Below are 25,133 nucleotides of genomic sequence, written 5' to 3'. Positions count from 1 at the left end.
ACTCAGATGGGAATAATGTAAAGAGGGTTAATTTAGAAAAGGACTAGGTACAAAGGCACGGGCAGGGTGTAATGGGCAGTGCATGAACTTGAGGCCAGGAGCAATAGCGTTGTTTCCACCCCATCCTGAAGAACCAGGAAGGTGCAGGGGAATTTGGGGGATCAAATTTGTCAACCTTGTCAGTATCTGTTCAAAGTTCCGCATTCTGTATTTCAGAGAGCTGCTACTTCTCCACTAGCGCCCTTACCTTACATCCAAGGTCTGGCAGGTTTGCGAACTAATTGGTGCTGGGATTCTACAGCCCCAACTGTCAGACTGTGGGCTTGGTCCTCACCATACCTGCCTTGTGATACCTGCAGGAGGTGAGGAACTGTAATGCTGCCACAGAGCCTCCAGTTCTCCAAGTTAGTTCTTAATGGCACATCCATTCACTCCAGGGATGGTAGACGGAGGAGTGACAGGGGTCTGTTGTCTCATGCCCACTCCCAGACAAGAAGCATCCCAGGACAGGGCTCAGCCTAAGGCACAATGTCTGTCCAGAAGCCTGGCCAGGGCACTGGAGGGGGAGTCACTTCTCTAGAAGCTCTGGTCCCTGGAGCCAAGGGTGATGCCTAGGAAGCAGCGTGCTTATCAGCAGGTACGTTGTCAACCTGGAGGATGAGGCAGTGAGGGTGGCCCTGGGTTTAGGCAATGGGAGAGAACCGGGAGAGAACTGGGACAGCCATACCAGAAGTGTGGAGCTGGAGCAATTCTCTGGACTGGAGATCCTGGTTGCAGTGACTTTTGATGAATTCTCTGACCGACATGTGGTCAGGAGGAGAGGCACTCAGGCTTCTGGGATGGAGGGGTGCTGATGCTCATTTTCACCAGCTTTACCACTTTTTCTGCCAGCACCTCCCTCTCTCTCCTTACCTCTTCCCAGTCCTCTCTCTGCCCTTCTCCTTTCTTTTCATTTCTCCTTTCTCCTGCGTTGCTCCTTTTATTTTCCCACCTCTCTTCTCCCCCATCTTTTCATCTCTCTTTTTTTCTGTGTTTTAGTCTCTTCTCCCTTTTGTGATACACTTTTTGTAGTAGGCTGTGCTATCTATATATTTTAAATCCCAGAGGTGTATCTGCTAATTGTCCTTTTAGGGAAATAATTATGGAAGTTAAGATGATTAGATAATGAAAGCATTCTCTGGGGCTGGCCTCTTTACAAAATGATGATGATGGGGTGGTGATGAGAACGGGAGATCGTTTCTACTTAAACTAACAGGGAGGTACAACTCTTACTAGAATGCTTTGAACATCTGGGATGTAATTATATCCCTCCCAGAGCCTGGCTGGAGGGCAAACTCTGGGAGTAGCATCCTGGGAACAAGAATGGATATTCCGTGGCCTTCGGGAAGGCAATGATCAGGGAACTCCGTGATATGGCTTGGAGCTCAGGACCCCATGGAATTCCTAGATCCAAATGAAGATTCTTGGAGTTTCTGAAATGTGTGTAATTGTGCATGCATGTGCGTGCACACAAACACACACACATGCAGGGCAAGATTATGGCTTCCCTCAGGCAGAGGGTTTCGTAGATACTAAATTGCTGAAGCACATCATATCTGGAATTGCTTCATTGCACACTAATGGTTGCTGTAAGCTTCCTGCTCACTCACTCTTGTCATATAAAAAGTGTTCATGAGACAGTCCTTTCGCTGTCTGGGTTCTGCTCTTGATCCAGCACTGACTGCATGGTAACACCCTCCTGGCACTGCTGGGCCACTGCAAGTGCCTGCCACTCCCTCGCATCCAGCAAAGAGCTCACCTCCGCAGGCAGGAAGAGGTGTAATGCTCTCAGCCCAAGGCCAGTGGACACAAGGAGAGGTGGCAGTAGAGGAGGGCCTGAGTGGGGAAGGGACAGAGAGAAAGGGTTCAGAGAGTACTGGGAGGTGGAGCAGCAGGAAAGTGGGACTGGGAAAATGTGCTTCCTGTTGGGGGAGGGAGGGTCTGGAAGGAGAATGAAAAGGGAGGGGAGACTAATTCTGACCGAGAGCCTGCTGTTTTACAGAGACAATGTGGTGCCCAAAGAGGTTAAATTACATGCCCAAGTCATGGTTAGCACATGAGGGACAGGGATGCAAATCCAAGGCTCATGGTCCTCATCCTGGCACACCCTGCCCAGAAAATAGGATTGCAGTGGATGTCGGAGTTAAATTACTCCCCTCCACAACTCAAGAAAGAAGACTCTTTAAAGACCCTTCAGGCAAGAAGTGTCTGCTGAAATACATGCTATCACTAGGAATTTGTGATTCATCCAGGTTTGATCATAAGAAAGGAAGGAAATTCCTCTCCAGATTTAACTAGAAGCTCTCTCAGTAAACCCTAAGCCCTTTTGCATTGTCCATCTCCCCATAATCCGTGCCACTCTCCCCCCTTCATCATTCCTCATGGCTAGCAAAGGAAGTGGTTTCATATTGTAGTGTGACAGCAAAGAAATGTAGCCTAAGGACACAGTAGAAGGTGGCTCAGATAAAAGATTCCCACTCTTCTGACTTATTTTGTTTCTCTGACTTATTTATTATTGTTAGGTACAAGCACAGAACAGCCTCAATTGGGGGTGCTCCTGATTTCAGAATTTCCTCCCCTTCAGCCTCCATTAAGGAAACCATGGAGCTGAGTTCTTCCATGAAGTCCTGTCCCTGGATCCTGATGGCTCACCCACCCTTGCAGGCTTCCTGGTGGTCCCAGAGCCTCTCACCACATTCACTGCAGACAGCGTTGCCAGGTTCAGCAAATAAAAATACACAATGCTCTGTTAAATATCAACTTCAGATAAAACCCAAATGCCTGTTTTGTTTAAGTGTATCCCATGCAATATTTGGGACACACTTATGCAACGGAAGTGTTTGCTGTTTATCTGAAAAGATTTTATTTGGAAGCTCCACAGCTGGGGATGCCGTCAGCATGATTTTACTGGAGTGAGTGCAGTTAGATCTGTTAGAAGAAGTCAAGTGCCCCGAGTCCCAGGGCAGGAGTTACAACACCGCACTCTTTCCTTCAGGGGCTGCCTCAGCTTCCCTTGTTCCTCCTTCAGTCTAGACTGAACTTCTATGTCTGCAATACCCTGTTCATGACCAAACGGTGCACAGATGACTTTCCATAGCCATTTGCCTAGACTTCTCGCAATATCAGTGAGTATCCATTTCTCTGACTTGTAAAATAATATGCGTTCATTGATAAAAATTGGAAAGTACAGCTCAATAAAAAGAAAAACATTCACCTTAATTGCAGTACATAGATCAGATCCAGACAGCCTGAGTTCAAATTCCAGCTTACTAGCTGTATGATTTTAGGCAATTTCCTTAACTTCTCTGTGGCTCAGTTTTTCAATTGTAAAATGAAGGTAATATAGTGGCTTGAATGAGTTTTTGAGGATTAAATGAGTTTATATGTGTTCAGGTGCTTTAAAAAGTGCCTGGTATATAGCAAGCACTGTGTAAGCACTTTTCAAAAAAAAATTAAAATTCTTTCACCCAGAGATAAGTATTATTGATATCTTTTCTATGCATTTCTATACATTCTATCATATAGATTTATACCATAGATTTCCATACCGTGGTAGGGTGCATTTTCCAAAGTTGAACGTAATGATTCTCCTGTCCAGCGTGTTCTTCTGCAAGGTGGTCTGGACACTTCTCCATCAAGAGGTGGAATCAATTCCTCTCCCCTTGAATCTAGGCTTTTTCAAAGTTGTCTGGTCAACAGAATGCAGCGGCAGTGGTGTTCTGGGACTTCCAAGGCCGGACAGAGGAGGCCTGTGGTTTCTGATTCCCTCTCTGGCACACTCACCATTGGGTACTTCCTCTTGGGATCCACCTTCAAGCCCAAGGCACATGGAGAGACTTCATGTAGGTGCTCTGCTCAGTGCAGCAGCTGAGTGGCCTGCTGGCAGCCAGCTTCACCTGCCAGCCCATATGAGTGGGTCAGACCAGCTGCCTACAACGGCGTGAGAGACCCCCAAGCAAGAACCACACAACTGAGCCCAATTGAGCCACAGAGCCATGCGGGATAATCATCAATTATTGCTTGGAGCCACTAAGTTATGAGATGGTTTACTACAAAGCGATAGAGATCTGGAAACGTATTTAATGAAAGTACCTAAGATCCTGAATTTTATTATTTATTTATTTATTTAACATCTTTATTGGAGTATAATTGATTTACAATGGTGTGTCAGTTTCTGCTTTATAACAAAGTGAATCAGCTATACATATATGTATATCCCCATATCTCCTCCCTCTTGCATCTCCCTCCCACCCTCCCTATCCCACCCCTCTAAGTGGTCACAAAGCACTGAGCTGATCTCCCTGTGCTATGCGGCTGCTTCCCACTAGCTATCTATTCTACATTTGGTAGTGTATATATGTCCATGTCACTCTCTCACTTCAGCCCAGCTTAACCTTCCCCCTTCCTGTGTCCTCAAGTCCATTCTCTACATCTGCATCTTTATTCCTGTCCTGCACCTAGGTTCTTTAGAACTGCTTTTTTTTTTTTAGATTCCATATATGTGTTAGCATATGGTATTTGTTTTTCTCTTTCTGACTTACTTCACTCTGTATGACAGATTCTAGGTCCATCCACCTCATTACAAATAACTCAATTTCGTTTCTTTTTATGGCTGAGTAATATTCCATTTTGTATATGTGCCACATCTTTTTTATCCATTCATCTGTTGATGGACACTTAGGTTGCTTCCATGTCCTGGCTATGTTAAACAATGTTGCAGTGAACATTGTGGTACATGACTCTTTTTGAATTATGGTTTTCTCAGGGTATATGCCTAGTAGTTGGATGGCTGGGTCATATGGTAGTTCTGTTTTTAGATTTTAAGGAACCTCCATACTGTTCTGCATAGTGGCTGTATCAATTTACATTCCCACCAACAGTGCAAGAGGGTACCCTTTTCTCCACACCCTCTTCAGCATTTATTGTTTGTAGATTTTTTGATGATGGCCATTCTGACCGGTGAAGGGTGATGCCTCATTGTAGTTTTGATTTGCATTTCTCTAATGGTTAGTGACGTTGAGTGTCCTTTCATGTGTTTGTTGGCAATTGGTATATCTTCTTTGGCAAAATGTCTATTTAGGTCTTCTGCCCATTTTTGGTTTGGGTAGTTTGTTTTTTTTGATATTGAGCTGCATTAGCTGCTTGTAAATTTTGGAGATTAATCCTTAGTCACTTGCTTCATTTGCAAATATTTTCTCCCATTCTGAGGGTTGTCTTTTCGTCTTGTTTATGGTTTCCTTTGCTGTACAAAAGCTTTTAAGTTTCATTAGGTCCCATTTGTTTATTTTTGTTTTTATTTCCATTTCTCTAGGAGGTGGGTCAAAAAGGATCTTGCTGTGAATTATGTCATAGAGGCTTCTGACTATGTTTTCCTCTAAGAGTTTTATAGTGTCTGGCCTTAAGTTTAGGTCTTTAATCCATTTTGAGTTTATTTTTGTGTATGGTGTTATTGAGTGTTCTCATTTCATTCTTTTACGTGTGACTGTCCAGTTTTCCCAGCACCACTTACTTAAGAGGCTGTCTTTTCTCCATTGTATATTCTTGCCAACTTTATCAAAAATAAGGTGACCATAGGTGCATGGGTTTATCTCTGGGATTTCTATCCTGTTCCATTGATCTGTATTTCTGTTTTTGTGCCAGTACCATACTGTCTTGATTACTGTACCTTTGTAGTATAGTCTGAAGTCTGGGAGCCTGATTCCTCCAGCTCCATTTTTCTTTCTCAAGATTGCTTTGGCTACGCGGGGTCTTTTGTGTTTCCATACAAATTGTGAAATTTTTTGTTCTAGCTCTGTGAAAAATGCCATGGGTAGTTTGATATGGATCGCATTGAATCTGAAGATTGCTTTGGGTGGTATAGTCATTTACACAAGGTTGATTCTTCTGAGCCAAGAACATGATATATCTCTCCATCTGTTTGTATCATGTTTACTTTCTTTCACCAGTGTCTTACAATTTTCTGCAAACAGGTCTTTTGTCTCCTTAGGTAGTACCTTCTTATTCCTAGGTATTTTATTCTTTGTGTTGCAATGGTAAATGGGAGTGTTTTCTTGATTTCACTTTCAGATTTTTCATCATTAATGTACAGGAATGCCATAGATTTCTGTGCATTAATTTTGTATCCTTCTGCTTTACCAAATTCATTGATTAGCTCTAGTAGTTTTCTGGGAGCATCTTTAGGATTCTCTCTATATAGTATCATGACATCTGCAAACAGTGACAGCTTTACTTCTTCTTTTCCAGTTTGGATTCCTTTTCTTTCTTTTTTTTCTCTGATTGCTGTGGCTAAAACTTCCAAAACTATGTTGAATAATAATGGTGAGAGTGGACAACCTTGTTTTATTCCTGATCTTAGAGGAAATGGTTTCAGTTTTTCACCATTGAGAACGATGTTGGCTGGGGATTTGTCATATATGGCCTTTATTATGTTGAGGTAAGTTCCACCTATGCCTACTTTTTGGAGGGTTCTTATCATAAATCAGTGTTGAATTTTGTTGAAAGCTGTTTCTACATCTATTGAGAATATCATTTGGTTTTTATCCTTCAATTTTTTAATATTGTGTATCACATTGACTTGCATATATTGAAGAATCCTTGCACTCCTGGGATAAACCCCAGTTGTTCATGGTGTATGATCCTTTTAATGTGCTGTTGGATTCTGTTTGCTAGTATTTTGTTGAGGATTTTTGCATCTATGTTCATCAGTAATATTGGCTTGTAGTTTTGTTTCTTTGTGACATATTTTTCTGGTTTTGGTATCATGTGATGGTGGCCTCGTAGAATGAGATTGGGAGTGTTCCTCCCTCTGCTATATTTTGGAAGAGTTTGAGAAGAATAGGTGTTAGCTCTTCTCTAAATATTTGGTAGAATTCGGCTGTGAAGCCATCTGGTCCTGGGCTTTTTTTTTGTTGGAAGATTTTTAATCACAGTTTCAATTTCAGTGCTTGTGTTTGGTATGTTTATTTTTTCTATTTCTTGCTGGTTTAGTCTCAGAAGTTTGTGCTTTTCTATGAATCTGTCCATTTTTTTCCAGGTTGTCCATTTTATCAGCATATAGTTGCTTTTAGTAATCTCTCATGATCCTTTGTATTTCTGCAGTCAGCTGTTACTTCTTTTTCATTTCTAATTCTATTGATTTGAGTCTTTTCCCTTTTTTCTTGATGAGTCTGGCTAATGATTTATCAATTTTGTTTATGTTACTGTTCTGTTTATGTTACTGTTACTGTTGTCAGCACTGATAGCTGCTGCTCGTGCCCGTCTCTGTAGCCTGTTTAGGCGGTGCTCTGAATCCCCTCTCCTCCCACACCCCAAAACAATGGTCTCTTGCCTCTTAGGCAGTTCCAGACTTTTTCCTGGACTCCCTCCCAGCTAGCCGTGGTGCACTAACCCCCTGCAGGCTGTGTTCATACAGCCAACCCCGGTCCTCTCCCTGGGATCTGATCTCCAAAGCCCGAGCTTCAGTTCCCAGCCCCTACCCGACCCCAGAGGTTGAGCAGACAAGCCTCTCAGGCTGGTGAGTGCTGGCCAGCATTGATCCTCTGTGCGGAAATCTCCCCGCTTTGCCCTCCGCACCCCTGTTGCTGTGCTCTCCTCTGTGGCTGTGAAGCTTTCCCCCCTGCCACCCACTGTCTCCGCCAGTGAAGGGCCTTCCTAATGTGTGGAAACTTTTCCTCCTTCACAGCTCCCTCCCACTGGTGCAGGTCCCGTCCCTAATGTTTGTTCCTGTTTTTTCTTTTTTTCTTTTGCCCTACCCAGGTACATGGGAAGTTTCTTGCTTTTTGGGAAGTCTGAGGTCTTCTGCCAGCATTCAGTAGGTGTTCTGTAGGAGTTGTTTCACATGTAGATGTATTTCTGATGTATTTGTGGGGAGGAAGGTGATCTCCATGTCTTACTCCTCCGCCATCTTGAAGGTTTTCCCCCTGAATTTTAAATATGAACCAACGTGGCTTCTATCCTCAGTTTCACTATTACTTTCAGAGAAAGGGGACAAGTTCTTTTCTTTTTTTTTCTTAAAAAGTTCTGTTTTAATTTAAAAAATGTAAAGGATTTAAAAAATATTTTATTTTTGGCTTTGCCATGAGGCTTGTGGGATCTTAATTCCCTGACCAGGGACTGAACCTGGCCCTCAGCAGTGAAAGCGTGGAGTCTTAACCACTGGACTGCCAGGGAATTCCCTAATTTTAAAAAATATTAAAAAAATTTTTATTGGAGTATAGTTGATTTACAGTGTTGTGTTAGTTTCAGTCGTACTGTAAAGTGAATCAGTTATACATATACATATACCTACACCTACTCTTTTTAAGATTCTTTTCCCATATAGTCATTATAGAGTACTGAGCAGAGTTCCCTGTGCTATACAGTAGATCCTTATTAGTTACCGAGTATATATATAGTAGTGTGTATATGTCAATCCCAATCTCCCAGTTTATCTATTCCCCCTCCCCTTCCCCTGCCTGGTAACCATAAGTTTCTCTTCTACATCTGTGACTCTATTTCTGTTTTGTAAATAAGTTCATTTGTACTATTTTAAAAAATATTCCACATATAAGCAATATTATATGATATTTGTCTTTGTCTGACTTAACTTCACTCAGTATGACAATCTCTGTGTCTATCCATGTTGCTGCAAATGCATTATTTTTTTTCTTTTTTATGGCTGAGTAATATTCCATTGTACATATGTACCACATATTCTTTATCCATTCCTCTGTTGATGGACTTTTAGGTTGTTTCCATGTCTTGGCTATTGTAAATAGTGCTGCAGTGAACATTGTGGTGTGTGTATCTTTTTGAATTATGGTTTTCTCCAGATATATTCCCAGGAGTGAGATTGCTGGATCACATGGTAGTTCTATATTTAGTTTTGTAAGGAACCTCCATACTGTTTTCCATAGTGGCTGTACCAATTTACATTCCCACCAACAGTGTATGAGGGTTCCCTTTTCTCCACATGCTTTCCAGTGTTTATTGTTTGTAGATTTTTTGATGATGGCCATTCTGACTGGTGTGAGGTAATACCTCATTGTAGTTTTGATTTGTATTTCTCTAATAATTAGTCATGTTGAGGAAAAGGGACATTTTCAAATAAGCTGTCCTGTCTAAGAAAATATATTCCTCTCTCTTTGGACAAGTTAACCCCCAGCTGGGCTGGTGGTTAATGAACCTTTAGGTCATTCATGCTTGAAGGCAACTTAGAGATCATCTAATAGTCACTCATCTGCCTGTTTGCTTTACAAGTGAGAACCAGGCGGTGAAGTGACTCACCTAAGGCCGCCTGGGTGCTAAATGACAGAGCCTGGTTGCACCACAGGTATCCTGACTCCAAGCTCAGTGCTCTCTTTATTATATTGTGCTACTTGTTTATAAGGATGTTTAGGGGCAGGGTAGAATTGTGAGTTTCCAAAGGCGTGATGAGAGTGATGAAAGAATCTGGGGTCCTAAAGTCATCTGGGCTCTTTCACAGCTATGTCCAGTCAGTGTTTCTTGGGGAGGACACAGCTTCTTTAAAAAGTGCCTTTTCATGCTCTGTCCAGTGAGGAAAATGTGAAATGTGGTGTGTCAAAGTCAAGTCTGGAGAGAGGGCTTCAGTGGGGAACTGGATGTGCTGAAGTCAGGAAGAGTGACAGGCTTCACGACACCCTGTTGTCTTGAGGTTGAGAGAGTCTGGCAAGGGCGGGGCCTGTCGTGAGTATGTGAGGGTCAGTGGGAGGGCTGCTTCTTGGGCCTCATGCTCACCACCATCCCAACTGAGTGGTTCAGATTCAAAGAATGACAGTGTTTGGATGATGTAAGAGGCAGTTATCCTCATCCCAGGAGGAAGGAAGCATCAAAGAGAGGTGTTCAATGAGGAGAGAACATCAAGACGTTTGTTATGGGTTGAACTGTGTCCCACACAATTCATATATTGATGTCCTAACTCTAATGCCTCAGAGTATGACCTTATTTGGAAATAAGACTGCTGCAGATGTAGTTAGTTAAGATGAGGTCATACTGGAGTAGGATGGGCCTCTAATCCAAAATGACTGATGTCCCTATGAAAAGGGGAAATTTGGACACAGACACACACACAGGAGGAATGCCATGTGAAGATAAAGACAGAGATTGCAGTGATGCTTCTACAAGGCAACGAATGGCAAAGATTGCCAGCAAACCACTAGAAGCTAAGGAAGAGGCATGGGGCAGATTCTCCCACACAGCTTACAGAAGGAGCCAACCCTACTCACACCATGATCTTGGACCTCTAGCCTCCGTAACTGAGAGACAGTAAGTTTCTGTTGTTTAAGCCAGCTCGTTTATGGTATTTTGCTATGGCAGCCCCAGCAAACTAATAGAACGTTATATAAGTCAATGCATAGAGTCTTGAGATAAATAAATAAGATGAAAGGGTCCAGAGACTTGGCTGGAGGAGGGAAGGGTAGGTGGGGTGACCTTGGCTTATGGTAAACTCTAGTGGGAGAATCACAATGCAGGCCCCTGGGATCCTGGAGCAAAGTCATGCTGTCTTCAGTGGAGAATTATGCACCCTTTGAGAAATAGCTCTTGGCACATTACTGTAACCTGATGGAAACAGAGTACCTGGCCATAATCATCAAGTGACAATGCGTCTGGAACTGCCCATTATGAGCTGGGTTCTGTCAGACCTCCAAACCATAAAGCCAGGCAGGTCCAGCAGGCATCCATCGTGGTGTGGAAATAGTACATCTAAGGTTGAGCCCTAGTAGGACCAGAGGGCATGACTAACTGCAAGTTTAGGTAACCCAGACCTGCTTGTCACCCACTACAGTTGGATCAATGCCCTTCTCCGACTTGTGCTTCTGGCCATAGAGGAGAATCACTTATGACCAGCTGGAAGAGGAGGAAAAAGCCTGACCTTGGTTTACAGAGGGATTAACTCAGTACATGTGTGTAAGTCAAAATTGACAGCAGCTGCATTTCTCCCACATTTAGGGTTGGACCTAAAAGACAGTAGAGAGGGGAAAGTCTTCCCAGTGGAGCTACAAGCAGTGTACCTGATCATCTTGTTTGTAGGAAAGGAAAAGTGGCCCAAAGTGGATGGCTCATGGCCTGGTCTGGGGTCAGGAAAGAAAAGGAATACAGGAACACAGGCAAGGAGGTCTGGGGTGGAGGCATGTGGTGGACATGTAGGAGTGGGCATGATGTGTGAAGACTTTTGTATTGCAATTGCACTCACAAGTAAGTGTCTGCCATCAACTGTGTAACCAAGTAGATCAAATGACTTGTTCTGTGAACCTTAGCCAGCCTTCATCATCAACCACTAATGGCAGGTATTATGGGCTCATAAGTGGAGTGGCCACAGTATCAGAGAGGAAGATATGTGTGGACCCAACTGCATGGACTTCCACCTACCAAGGCTGATCTAGCTACTGTTGCTTCTGAATGTCCCAACTGTTAGCAAAAGAAACCAATTCATCCTGGCACTATTCCTCAAGGAAACCAATTGACTATTTAACAGCAAGTTGACTACATTGGCCTGCTTCCACCTTGAAAGGGTCAGTGATTCCTTCTCACAAGGATAAATATCTTTGCTGGTATGGGTTTGCCTTTCCTACCAGCAAAACCTCAGCCAGCATTACTATCTAGGTGTTTATAGAATGCCTGATCCATAGGTATGGAACCCCACACAGTACAACATACAATCAGAAGATCTACTTCACATTGAAGAAAATGTGAGACTGGGACCACGACTAGCAGATATATTTGTTTTATTATATACTACCTACTCAGAGGCAGCCATCCTCATGGAACACTAGAATAGCCTTCTATCAGTACAATGGAAGCCCTAGCTTAGAGGAAACCTTCTGAAGCGATTGGATGCCATCATTCAGGATCAAGAGTATTTATTAAATCAGTGACTCTTATGTGTTGTTCCGTCTCCAATAAGAATTCAAGGGTCCAGGAACCAAGGAGTAGCAGCAGGGGTGGCCACATTTACCGTCATACCAATGACCCATGGAGGGATGTTATATGCCTTGTCCCTGCAACTTTGGGTTCTGCAGGGTTGGAGGATTGCTGAAGAGGTGAACACTTGTCATGGGTCACAGCAAGTGTACCATTGAACTACAACTTGCAGATGCTGTCAGGGCACATTAGGCCCATTGTGCCCAGAGACAACGGGCAAGGAAAGGAGTCAGTACACTTACAGGGGCAAGTGACTTTGACCAGCAGGAAGATGCAGCTCTGCTTTTACACAATAGTGGCAGGAAAGAAGACACATGGAATCCAGATGTTAGTAACTAAACCTGTCCCTCCAAAAATCCATATGTGGAAGCTCTAGCCTCCAGTGTGGCTGTGTCTGGAAATGGGGGTCTCTAAAGAAGTCATTGAGGTTAAATGAGTCAGATCAGGTGGGGCCCTGATCTGACTGGACTCTTATCCTTACAAGAAGAGACACCAGAAAGCTCTCTCTCTTCACATGCAGGCACCGAGGAAAAGCCGTGGGAGTAAACAGCAAGAAGGTGGCTGTCTACAACCTAAGGGAGAGCTCTCATCAGACACTATCCCTGCCGTCACCTTGATCTTGGACTTCCACTCTTCAGAACTGTGAGAAGATAAAAATTTATATTGTTGAAGCCCCCCAGTCTGTGGTATTTTGTTAAAAGCAGCCTGAGCTGACTAACACACTGGGTGATCCACTTGCGTCTCTCCTTGTGCTCCTTTGCTGCATTGTAAGTATGAATGGACACATGCAATCACCCTGGCCTGAGATGAGTGATTATCATGGGTTCATAACCCTCAGGAATGAAGGTTTGGGTCACACCACCAGGGAAGCCACCAAGACCTGCCAAAGTCTTGATGAGTCATAGCTGAGGTTGAGGAAAATTTTAAAAAGGGTAGTGGAGCAGGGAGAGGGTGGTATTTGTTCTGACCCCACAGTCAATTGCAAAGATGGGAGCAGTAATTCACCCTGCTAACCTCCCTCTTCTGATTCCCCCTCAGGAAAAAAGGTCCCCTGGAACCATGGGGGAGCTGCTGCCCAAATCTTGTAGAGAAATAGATTTGTTTGGTGGAAGGGATAGACTGTGGTGACCATGAGAATAAGCCTTGCGGACCTCCAACTACAGGGAGCACAGATGCCTAAGGGTGCTAGTTGTAAAGTCCACCACCACGTTTGCACTGAGGCTCCACTTCCTGTGGGCTGCTCCCAGTCAATGAATGAGTGTCGCAGGTATAGTAAGGAAGGTCCATTCTTGGGAGACACAAGATCCTCTGATGACCGACATTGGCTGGAGGGCTCCTAAAATTTCCTCAGATCGTATCATCCTTTAGGATACTTCTACCCAACATTCTATTCCTCTGGCCTCCCTTTAGGGTCAAACTTGCATCATGGTCTGACTGTTCTTCTAGCTTTATCTGGACCCCTACCTATTTTTTCCCCTCATAGATATTTCCCCTGAAAAATCCTTGCAAGTTTAATCTTGTCTTGGCATCTTCTTCACAGAGGACCCAGAATAACACAGTTCCTTTAACCCTTGCTCACACCTCTGTAAATAGATCTTCTATAAAACATCTCTTTAAACATCCCAGCTGACTGTGACATCTGTTTCCTGCTGGGACCTTGACTAATATAGATTGCTGTGGACCATAAATGCTGTAACATTCCGAAGAAGAAAAACCAATGTTAGTGTGGTAAGAATAAATAGCAAGGAATAAATGTGTTCTGAAATATGGGGTTGGTCTGGGGTTAGTGTTTGGTATTTCAGATAGGTGTGTGTGTGTGTGTGTGTGTGTGTGTGTGTACAGCATAAACAAAGGTACTGGGGTAGAAACAAGCAGTTATGGTAGGGTCTGTTCAAGAGCCCACACTCTTTTTCCAAGGAGCTCCACCTGTCCTGTGGGAGGAGAGCGCTCAGAATGCTCATTTCTCTACGTTCATTGCTTGGAACCTGTGAGGAGGCCTCTACCTTTCCCCCTTTCATCACTTCATTTTGTATATCTTTCTATTTGCACACATGAGCTCTTGTTAGAGAAGAGCTGAGTCGGTGGCCATGGGACTCCCTGAAAAGCTCATGGAAAAGGGGAAAGGAAGACAGGGAAGAATGAGTGTCTTGAAATTCTGGGGTCAGAACACTGGGAGAATTGGGACTGAATAGCCCCATTTCTTAGGATCCCAAGAGGGCCAGCAGTTTCCTTTAGAATTCAGAGGCTGAGGGAAGGTTGATTTCACAAGAGGCACAGAAAACAGAATTCACAGAGAGCCAGGGACTTTACAGATATTCAGACAGAGCCTTCTAGAATTTAGACATCTTTAAGCCAAACTTTCTTACTGAGCCGGTGAAAGCTATTTTGTTTGTGTATTCATTCATTCAGCACACATTTACAAAGCACCTACCACGTGCCAGGAACTGTCCTAGGCATTGGGGATGCACTGGTAAGACAAGATGAAAATCCCTATCCTCATGGTGCTTCCATCCTTGTGGGGGAAAGGCAGACAACAAATAAACAAACAAATAAACAAAGCAGTAAAACAAATAGCATGTCAGAGGGTGATAAGTGCTGTGGAGCAAAGCAAACCAGAAAGAGGCATAGATTGTGCATGGGTCTGTCTGGGGCAGCCAGGGAAGACCCTACAGACAAGGCAACGTAGAACAGAGACTTAAAGGAGGGGAAGGTTCAAGCCCCAGTGGGTTCCATGGGGAGTGGTTCATGCAGTGGGAAGAGCAAGCACAAAGGCCTGGAAGCAGGGGTGTGCTTGGTCTCGTTAACATCTGTCTACTCCATGCATCTCCATGCTTGTCTACCTGCCCATAGATAAGCTGTTAATTCCAGTCTTCAAGTTCTAAGGGTTTGAATTTCTAGACTATGTTGAAGTTATCTAACTGTAGGATCTAAGAGGCACCAGTGGTATAACAAAAAATTATTTCTCATTATGGCATCAGACATGAAGTCCATTATCTCATGATCTGCATCAGGTTCAGAAGCAGATAAGGCTCCTCAAGTGTGTCTCCACAGATGCCTCTTCTCTTGGTCCAGGACTTTGAACTACTAAAAGACAGGTAGCACCCTGGCTTTTAGAACTGGAAAAATTGAGTCCTGGTTCACTTACAGGCTGCACAGCCCTGAATAGTTACTTAACTTCTCTGAGCTTCTGTTTCTTTATCTATAGATAGAGATAATAACACCTATGACACAAATCAGGGAGGAAATCAGATAAGACCGTGTATTATAAAGTGTTTATTTATGAATAGTTGGCTTTTATATAGCACAGATACACTAACTAAACTATTAGTCTATTTCTTGATATTTTAGTTATTATTATCTAGTTATTATTTGTACATAAACCATGTAAAAATATTGGCTTAAAACAACAATCATTTATTTGCTCGTGGTTCTGAAATATGTACTGGGCTTAGCTGGGGGTTACTTTTGTGGTTGCAGTCATCCAGCAGCTCGATGGAGGCTGGATGTCCCAAGAAGGCTTCACTCACATGCCTGGTCTCATTCACATGTCCCCAGCTAGGGCTTTTGGCTGGGGTTTCTGGTTCTCCTTTACATGGTTTCTCCCTTCCTGGCAGGATAATCCGTTTTTCTTTTACATGGTGACTGTCACTTTTCAAGAGGACGAGGATAGCAGCTGTTAGGTCTTTTGAGCCCAGGGCTCAGAAGTCACACAATATCACTTTTGCCACATTTGATTGGCCAAAGCAAATCACAGAACCAGCTGAGATTCAAGGGGTGGAGAAATATGTTTCATATTGCAGTGGAAAGAGCTGCAGAGTCACGTTGCATGGGTGGAAGAAATGGGCCATCTTTAGAAACAGTATATGACAGTCTATCCCCTGGCCTCAACAAATCACTCCCTGGCATGTGCAAAATACACTTCCCAAGGCCCCCCAAAGTTTTATCTTATTATGACATCAAGTTGGAAGTCCATTATCTGATGATCTGCACCAGGTTATCACATAGATAAGACTTCTCAAGTATGGCTTTTCAGATGCAGCTTCTCTCTTTTAAAATTTTATTTATTTTTAGCTTTTCTTTTTTTTAACATCTTTATTGTAGTGTAATTGCTTTACAATGGTGTGTTAGCTTTCTGCTGTATAACAAAGTGAATCAGCTATACATAAACATATATCCCCATATCTCCTCCCTCTTGCATCTCCCTCCCACCCTCCCTATCCCACCCCTCTAGGTGGACACAAAGCACCAAGCTTCTCTTGATACAGAGACCTTCAACTCTTCAACTTAAAAGATAAGTATTCTATCCCTTCACCCCTAAAACACAGTTAATGAGAAAGGAACTGGATAGACCCTACAGCCACTCTTATTTAAAATGGATAGGATGGGAACCACAAAGCAGTCACTAGTTTACAGAAATTATGAAGTCCAGCTGGTCACATTTTGGTTTTCCCTATAAGGGTCAGAAAATGTTCCTTGATTAGGGCCCGATTCTGCTCCCTGAGAGGGATACCTAGCCAATTGTTCTCTGTGGCTTTTAGGTCTTCCCTCTGGGCTCTTAGCTCTACCCTCTGAGATGTATTTTCTTTCTCATAGGAAATTATGCATGTCTGTAGCTAAGTAGCCTTCTCAGTCTGATTCCTGCTTGCAGAAAGTGGAGGTCCAGTGGCCTCTTTTCATTTTGAATGATCTCTTTCACTTTTAGTTGAACCTGGTAATGCTTTCATTGATAAAACTCTCTTAAAACTTTTGTGCGGGCTTCCCTGGTGGCGCAGTGGTTGGAGTCCGCCTGCCGATGCAGGGGACACGGGTTCATGCCCCGGTCTGGGAAGATCCCACATGCCGTAGAGCGGTTGGGCCCGTGAGCCATGGCCATTGAGCCTGCGCGTCCGGAGCCTGTGCTCCGCAACGGGAGAGGCCACAACAGTGAGAGGCCCACATACTGCAAAAAACAAAACAAAACAAAAAAACTTTTGTGCATTTACTAGGAATCTTATCAGGATTAACTTTATGCCCTCAAAACTTTATCTATAATTTTTTTTAAGACAGACCCCTCTCTTTGAGCATATCAAGCTGCTGTGGGTCAATGCCTTCCAGATTCTCAGAAGTCCTTTTATCTAGTTGAGAGGGTCTCCTAAGCACTTCCTTTCAGAGGTCTTACAAGCATACCCCTGATTTGATCTTTATGCTGAGGTCACTTTTTATCTGAGAATCTTTGCCTGGCTGGAGATACTAGGGATGAAAAACAGTTTAATTTTTTCTAAACCAGGAACTTCTGGGCTCTCTACATTTCTCCTAAAATATGCTTGAATACTGAACAGTTTCTCTTTTGACTTATCTCTCTTTGGTGGTATCTTACTGTATACAGCTGGAAGCATCCAGTTGATGCCTTCAATATTGTGTCTAGAAATTTCCTTAGCTAAATCCATAAGTTCATTAGGTACTTTATATCTTTTAAGTTACTGCAGGCAACATTTTTGCCAATGATTCTGCTACTACATAACATAGACTTTCCTTTTCCCAACTCCTAGTAACAATTTCCTCACTATATTTTTAGCATACACTAAAAGATTGTTCACCATTTCTCCAGCCTCTGCTGACAGTCTATTCACTGCTTTCCCAGCTCCTATCCTCTGGCTTGTCACAAAGCCAATACCACATGTTTTAGATTTTTGTTATGGCAGTACTCCCCTTCTAGATAAGAATTGCATTAGCAGTTATCTAACGCTGTACAACAAATCACTCCACGTTTTTTGTGGTTTCAAACAAGAACCATTTATTTGCTCACTCTTCCGTGGTTCAGTAATTTGGGCAGGCTTAGCTTGGATGGTTTATCTCTGTCCCGCATGGTGTTGGCTGGGTTCAGTCATATGCTTATTATACTCAGTTGTCAGTTCATCTGGGAGCTGGCTGATGGAGATGGCCTTGTGCACATCTTCCAGTTGGCTGGGGCTATCAACGGAGGCACCTCTGTTTTTTTCTGTGTGGCCTCTCCAGCAGAAAGTCTGGACTTTCTACAGGGTAGTGGCGGCATTTCAAGAGAGCAAGCCTCAGTGTTCAAGCACTTATGAATCCCTGGCTTGAATGACATTTGCTGATGTCCCATTGGCCAAAGAAAGTAACTTGGCCAAGTTCATAGTCAATGTGAGGGTGAACTAAGAAAAGGAATAGATTATGGGAGGCATGATCCACTGAGGGGCCACTAATGTAATGATATACCACACTTGATGTGTTCATTGATCGGCTCTTGCTGACATCCAGATGTGGTAGAGAATTCGAATGCTTACCCTTATCTTGATCTTGTATTCCTCTTCTTCCAGTCACATAGGAGGATGACAGTCTTTTCCCTGTCCTTCCTTATAGTGAGGTCATGAGACCAGTGGGCCATGTGGGCTGTGGGTGGACTTATGTTATTTCCAGGTAGGGAATTTAATTTCTGGGGTGAACACCTCTGGCCTTGCCATTCCTCCTGTACTGTATGGACCCTGAAGTGTCTGCTGAGAGTATGGTGGTTTCTGTTGGCCTAGGTAGGCAACTGACTACATGAAGCAGAGCCCCCTACCTTTACCTCTACACTTTGTACCTGTACAACGAGGTAGCAGTGAACTTTCACCATTTTAAACCATTGAGATTTGGGGTTTGCTGGTTACTGTGACATAGTCTAGCCTATCCTGATGGATGCAGAAGCCTCAGTCCCTCTGTGCTCTGTGGTCAATTCTAGCTCCCTCCCTAGGTATTTTTTGTTGTGACTTATGCAGCAAGAAAAGGAGGATGTGGCTAAAAAAATAAGCCTCTAATGGAGAAGATGGAAAAAAGGGGAAGGAAAAAAATCACTGGGCCAATGAGGAGCCCATTGTTTATTCACCAAGCATTTATGAAGTACCTCCTCTGTACTGGGTTCTGTACACTGCCTGGGCTATGCAATGATGGATGAGACACATGACCTTGAGGAGGACACGGGCTACCAGGGGAGGCTGACCCACAATGAACCACACTTGAGAGTCATTAGGGCCACCAAGTGGTGGGACTGATTTTCTCTTTTCCTCTGTAATTGGCTAATTGTCCCTGCAGGCAATTTCCATGGAGAAATTCCAGTCTTGGTGCCTGGAGTGGCAGCCTCATTGCTGTAAGTGTGTGGCCAGCCTCCCGGGGTGACATCACTGAAGGCCAGCACTCATCTGGATTCATAAAGTCTGTGATTTGTTTAAAAGACAGTCTCATTACTTTATAACCACATATCAGATTTAATCCTTACAGATGACAAGTAATACACGCACAGAACAAAGCTGCTCCGAGGACTGCAGCTTGCAATTTTGTGGCAGGAACAGTGACTGAAACAGGGAGGTACCTTTGAGCATTCAGTGCCTGCTCAGAGCTGAGGGCCTTGGGAAGTTGGTAGACAGCATTCACGACAAAGCTTTGAAACTCTGACATTGCAAAGCCACAGTATAGTAAGGGAAACCCATGAAATATTAACTTCTAACTAGTGTTGGTTCATGCATATTAAAGGCGGATCCGCCTTGGAATGTCTGGGACCAGCCAGGCTGGGCTGTACAGGGCTGCTTGGGAGGGCAGCACAAGGGTGAATTTTACTCTACTTACAAGGTGAGTTATAAAGAAAGTTTTCTTCCCTCTGACTCTATTTAATTCTGAGCCCACATCCTGCCAGGCCAATGGAAAATCCAATCTTAGCCACACCTGGGGCTCCTTTCCCCCAGGCTCTATGCCTTCTTTTTTTTTTTTTTTTTGTAAATATTTGCTTTTAATGTTTTTTTTTTTTCACCTGTTTCTTTTTTTATTTTTATTTTTATTTTATTTTTTTAATTAGTTTCTGCTTTATAACAAAGTGAATCAGTCATACATATACATCTGTTCCCACATCCCTTCCCTCATGCATCTCCCTCCCTCCCACCCTCCCCATCCCACCCCTCCAGGCGGTCACATAGCACCAAGCTGATCTCCCTGTGCTCTGCGGCTGCTTCCCACTATCTATCTACCTTACGTTTGGTAGTGTATATATGTCCATGCCTCTCTTTCGCTTTGTCACAGCTTACCCTTCCCCCTCCCCATATCCTCAAGTCCATTCTCAAGTAGGTCTGTGTCTTTATTCCCGTTTTGCCCCTAGGTTCTTCATGACATTTTTTTTTTTAAATTCCGTATATATGTGTTAGCATACGGTATTTGTCTTTCTCTTTCTGACTAACTTCACTCTGTATGACAGACTCTAGGTCTATCCACCTCATTACAAATAGCTCAGTTTCGTTTCTTTTTATGGCTGAGTAATATTCCATTGTATATATGTGCCTTCTTTGAGGTGTGAGTCATAGAATCTTAAAAAGTGCAGACTATTTGCCGGGCACCCTCTGGTCTTTAGTTCAGATGACACTGTCTAATTTTCAAGCCCACACAGTCCCTTGAAGCTTGGCTGCCTCTGTGCAAGCTGGCACATACAGCCTTTGCTGAGGCCCATGCTTAGTTCTAGTCACCTAGATGCAGCCTACAGAGGCATTGCTCTCTGAGGTCCTGACACCTCCTACAGGCATTCAAGGGAGCAGGATATAGACCCTTCCTACTCCCAGGACTCCCAGAACTCTCTGTGTCTTGTAATCTTACCAACCTTCTCTAAGGTCTGCCTGTGTCATGTTACTGTCTCTCTCCTGTCCCAATCCCAAGCCCTGGTACTAGTCCTCTTTTCAGACAACTCTTTTTTTGGTCTTTTGGTCTCTGAGATCACATGATTTTTAACAATAAAGATCTTTGAACCCTATTTTTTGGGCAAAAGAAGCACAGTTTCTAGGACTCAAAGCCTTACCTACCCTCTTGAGAGGAAGAAGAGGAGGTGGGTAGCACCTCTCATTCTTTCTGATTTTTCTACAGTAATAAGACCAAAGTGCTATCTATCTATCTATCTATCTATCTATCTATCTATCTATCTATCTATCATCTTTCTCCGTCCATATAGGCATTGAACCTAGAATGATGATAAAGAGGGGAGTCAGAGAAGAAGGAAGGGTTGTAGACAAGATGGTCAGAAATTTAACAGGGTATAGAGTGGTCACCATGGAAGATGAAGAACTATAATACTTCCAAGAATATGGGGTATCCAACAGGGCACTCCATCTATGAACAACTTGATGGTGGTCTCTGACCAGCTGGGACAGGCTTATATAGAATCCAATTGGAGCCAGACTTGCAGAGTGAGGGTCTAGGAGGAATCTTCTACTACTGACAAGATGCATAAAGGCACGTCATTCTATTCAACGGCCTTTGACAAATGCTTACCTAGGGCCTACCCTATGCCAGGCAATGTACAAGGCACAGGGATAAGCAGAAGGAACCTGCAATGTGGTGACGTCAAAGAAAATAGGGCACCAACAGCACAATATCTATGGCAGTGGGCAGCTCTTGGAGTGAGCTCATGTCTGGCTGACTAACAGGGGAATCTGCCAGGAGGAAACAAAGGCAGCAAAACAGGCCTCCCTGGTCAGTTTCTCAAAGAGCCTAAAAGAGTGTTTCTCCAAAGACCCTTCAAATATGATCATCATTGTCTTAAAGATAACTTTTCTTATCCATGTTTCTTCACCTTTTAATTTGTTGTGATAAAAAAATTGCTACTCTCCTCCCCTTCCACAAGGGAAATGTCTTGTAGCCATGAGGTTGGGCTCTTCTCTCCTGGTTCTGCTGAAACTGGAGAATGGAGAGGGAGGGGAGTTTGTGTCACCCCCAGACCCCTCAACACCCTTGTCACATTCAGACTCAGATGGAGGGGTCTGGGGTGGGAGGATACCCTGTGCCCGCAGCACACCCCCAGGAAGGCCCACTCTGCATTGTGGCCTCTTGGGCCCTCCCTCGGTCACTCAGCCAGGCCACTCCTGGCTCCTCATTTTGTAGATCCTGGCTTTTTAGGTCCGGGTGTGGGTTTCGTCTTTTTCATAAGGCTTTTGTCTTTAGACTCTATCTCACTGCTTTTTCTTTTTCTACTTGCTTCTGAGGCACCAGCCTCTTGAGTATTTAACAAGGATCCCTTCCACCAGGGACAGTTTTTCTTCTTTTTCTTCTTCTCATCTTCCTCCTCCTCCTCCATCTCTTCCTCTTCCTCCTGTTCTTCTTCATCCTTTTCCTCTTCCTCCTTCTCCTCTTCATCTTCCTTTTCCAGGGAAGGTCTCCAGTTTCATAACATTCTTGACCACTGAGGAACTCAGGTCCAGAACCAGCCCAGAGTGGAGAAGTAAGGATTTATCAATACTTACGTACAATAGATTGCTATGAAAGGCTATATTTAACCCCACTTCATATTACTGAGATTAACTGGTTTACATGACTTTAGAAAGGGTATAAAGTAGAGTCATGCATAGATAATCAGATTTTATACCATTGACACTCTGAAAATCAGATTCAGGCTTCATGCATTTGACTCAGAGTTCCTTTTTTTTTTTTTTTTTTTTGAGTTTGAGGAACTGGTTCATGATCCCATTTGGATAAACTTCTGCTTGTTAATTTCTCTCAGTGTCTGACTACTCCAAGGCATTTGGGCAGTTATTGAGACAATCTCCGTTTTTGAGTCTGAATTCCAATAAGGGACCACTACAGTTTTGACCAGTGACAGCAAATGGCAGCAAGAGCAAGAGGCTCCCTGCTTTGTTGTAGGATAGATAGAGATCTCTCCTCTTCTAGCCCAGAGCCTTGGTCCATGTGAGGATACCTTATGACAACAGTGGATTAGAGCCCCCTTAATCAGCATGATCAGTGTCCATAAGCAGGGACAGAGCCTTTGGCCTTTTTCGTGGGGAAAGAAGATCTTAGGCTACTTTCCAGGATAATTTCCAGTTTCCAGGATAGTTTCTAGACTCTACTTCTCAGGTCCCTAAAAAAAGGTAGCCAGAAGTGGGACCTGTGCCACTGGAATCCAGATTCTAGGCACAGACTTAGGTCATACCCCTGCCTTCTCTTCTTCTTCCAGGGAAATTCTCTATTCTCATTTGATAGAGGTTTGCACATGTTTGTGTATGGAGGTGAGACCCCGGGAGCATCTCCGCTGAGGCCACTGGCCGAACAGAGCTCTGAGAGGGTGTGAGTGGTGGTGAAAAAGCAGCAAGGATGAAGGTGCACCAGGAGATGCCATCCACACAGCTGGTGACCAGGGCTGGGGGCAACCCTGACCCTCTCCACCTGTCATGGACTGGTTGTATGTCCCCCCAGAATTCATCTGTTGAAGGCCTAATCCCCAATTCGATGGCATTTGGAGCTGGGGTCTGTGGGGATAATTAGGTTTATTTACTTAATTATTTTTATAAATTATTTATTTTATTTTTGGCTGCATTGGGTCTTTGTTGCTGCGCGTGGGCTTTCTCTAGTTGTGGCGAGCAGGGGCTGCTCTTCTTTGTGGTGCTAGGGCTTCTCATTGCGGTGGCTTCTCTTGTTGTGGAGCACAGGCTCTAGGCATGAGGGCTTCAGTAGTTGTGGCTCACAGGCTCTAGAGTGCAGGCTCAGTAGTTGTGGTGCAGGGGCTTAGTTGCTCCACAGCATGTGGGATCTTCCCGGACCAGGGGTCGAGCCCATGTCCCCTGAATTGGCAGGCAGATTCCTAACCACTGTGCCACCAGGGAGGGCCCCAGGGTAACAATGTTTAAATTAGATCGTGAAGGTGGAGCTCCCATGATGGGAGTAGTGTCTTTTTTTTTCTTTTTTCTTTTTTGGCTGCGCCATGTGTCTTGAGGGATCTTAGTTCTCTGACCAGGGATCGAACCCGGGCCCATGTCACTGAAAGCACCGAGTCCTAACCACTGGACCACCAGGGAATTCCTAGGAGTAGTGTCTTTATGAGAAGAAGAGAGACCAAAGCTCTCTCTCTCCCTGTTCTCACAAAGAAAAGGTCACATGAGGATGCTGCAAGATGGTTCTATCTAGAAACCAGGAAGAGGGCCCTCGCCAGGAACTGAATCTGCTGGCACCTTGATCTTGGACTTCCCAGACTCTAGAACTGTGAGAAATAAATGTCTGTTGTTTCAGGCCCTCAGCCTATGATATTTTGCTATAGCAGCCTGAGCTGACCAAGACACTGTCCCCAGCACCCCAGAATATCGGCACACCAGTGAAACAAGCAGAGGAGGGAACATACATCCAGTGGGCTGGAAAACCCTGAATTTTCACTAGTCAGCACGACAGAGACTCGGGTTTGAAAATGAGGCAAGTTATGGAAGTTTAAGAACATTCCATATCTGTATACCTGCTTTTGTGGCCTGAGAAAGTCATTCTTGCTTTTTGTGAGGTGTTGCCACCTGGTTTCTGATAGCGATCTGTGCTAGAATTAGCTAAGGCATCTGTTTTCTGAGCCACCATGCCTCTTTGGGGCTCCTGCCCTCCATCAACTATGTTTAAGAATGGAGAACAGGAATATATGGGACTTGATCCTCCATTACTCTCGGCTGCAGGACCTCAGGGGGCTGTCCCAGGTCCTTTCTGCTGTGGGGCTGCCCCGGCATGCTGGCAGGAGAGGTGGGGACCCTGCCTGAATAGCTCCTCCTAAGCTGCACCCAGGTCTCTGCTTCTTTTGGATCTGTTGTCCTGTTGGCTAGGGGCTGGGGGAGGGGCAGGGGGAGGGGGAGGGAGTGCAGGCTGCAGGCTCAGAGTCTGGATATTCACCAGCTTGACAGTCTCCTCCCACCATGCACTCCCATCCTCCAGCCTGCGGAAGAATCAGCTGGTCAGAACAGGGTAGTCTGGCACTTTATCAGTAATTTCCAAATTTATTATTTGTAGCATAAACTTTATGCCATGATCCTTTTAGGGCTGTGGCATTTGATACGGACATGCTAGTTGAGACTTAAAAATGATCCTCCCCTCTGTTCTCTGTGCTATGAGACTCAGTAGTTGACTCTGAAGCTCAGAAGCTGAGCCCCTGACACTTTTTGTTCCTTTTTGTTTTTTTTTGTTTCTGCTGGAACAATGCTTCCCAGAAATAGCAAAGGAATGCTTGTCATATGATTTGAATGGAGAATAGCCGAAGTCATGCAGAATAGTATTTGGACACAGATGCATATCATAAGTTATCAGTGATTTTTAAAGATAAGACACAAAGTTGTGTTTAAGATTCTCACGGCCAATGTGAAGAGGAAAATCATCTCAGGATTAATAATGTTCAAAGATTTTTAAAAAATTGCTTCGGAGTAGCACAACTT

This window comes from Mesoplodon bidens (assembly GCF_964165515.1).
Source record: "Mesoplodon bidens genome assembly, chromosome: 6".
Lineage (NCBI taxonomy): Eukaryota > Metazoa > Chordata > Mammalia > Artiodactyla > Ziphiidae > Mesoplodon > Mesoplodon bidens.
Note: the sequence above shows the minus strand (reverse complement) of the source record.